The 1,071-nt window shown below is 40.9% G+C and overlaps 1 protein-coding gene across 1 annotated transcript in view; it reads left to right on the forward strand.

The window, feature by feature from the left end:
• gucy2ca (guanylate cyclase 2Ca) overlaps positions 1–1,071 on the forward strand; it is a 36,215-nt gene that overhangs the window by 20,618 nt on the left and 14,526 nt on the right. The gene's annotated exons all lie outside the window — the stretch shown is intronic.

The raw sequence follows: 1,071 nt of genomic DNA on the forward strand, positions 1-1,071 counted from the left end.
CTGTTGGAAATATTTGAAGGTTCTTGTAGCAATATATGATATTATGTCTTGACTCATAAATACATTTTGAAGTGTGGTTCTGTGAAAACGTTATGAACAAATGACATCTTACCTGCTGTAGATATCTTTTTGAACAACCTTACCACCTTATTCCTAGCCTCTATGCTGCCTTGCATGAATTATGGGTGCAACTTCCGGCACGGACCAGAACCAACGTTTGTTTATGTGTGAACAGTACGAGCTAATGTAGTTTCTCCGAGCATGGTGGATTTAATTTAAACATGGAGTAACTCCACCTGTCAGAGCTCCAACAGGACAATATAATCATCCCGATGCCTGCTGCAGAAGAAGTGACCACAGATTCTAGCATATTTAGCTACTTCATTGACTCGGTTGCTTGCTTTGCTGTTGTTGGGTATAACTGGGACCTTGAGTACACAATTTCTTTCCACCTCATGTACCACATGTGTTGCAAATGACAATAAAGAAACTTGAACTTGCTTCCGATGGTGAACTGATGAACAACCTGAAAAGCTCTGAGGCATAAGTATCTACACAGTAATAAGGTCGGTGGTGTCTTGTTAAAAGAGGTGGGACACAATCTTATTTATCTTAAAGCAGACAAAGAGCCCAGACAAAGTCTTAAAGTCCCTCACCATCGAGCTTGGGTTAACTACAGAGACGTAATACTGAACACGAACAAATACAATAACGCTGTGACCTTAATACACTTGAAATCATACCTGATATTCTCGTCACAGTTTTCAATCCTGAGGATCCAGCGTCTCTTCTCCGGTGGTTTATTGTAGTCCAGACACAAAGTAGGATGCAGGTTTTCCTCTGTCGGCCGTTTGTCAACAAAGAGAAATGAGCACATATACAGCAATATGAGTGGTCTCTTCAAGTTCACATTTTTCATTCATAATCTTCTCAATTCCTCATCTGTAGGTAGATGATGGAAACTATACCGCTTTTCACAGGAACGCTCTTTGTTTGTGTTGGGTCTGTGCTCAAAACACTGTTGCACTGATTTAGTTTGGTCTGGTTGTTCGTGCAGCCGCGAACACAACA

Source organism: Nematolebias whitei, chromosome 15 (genome assembly GCF_014905685.2).
Source record: "Nematolebias whitei isolate Nwh7 chromosome 15, NemWhi1, whole genome shotgun sequence".
Taxonomy (NCBI): domain Eukaryota; kingdom Metazoa; phylum Chordata; class Actinopteri; order Cyprinodontiformes; family Rivulidae; genus Nematolebias; species Nematolebias whitei.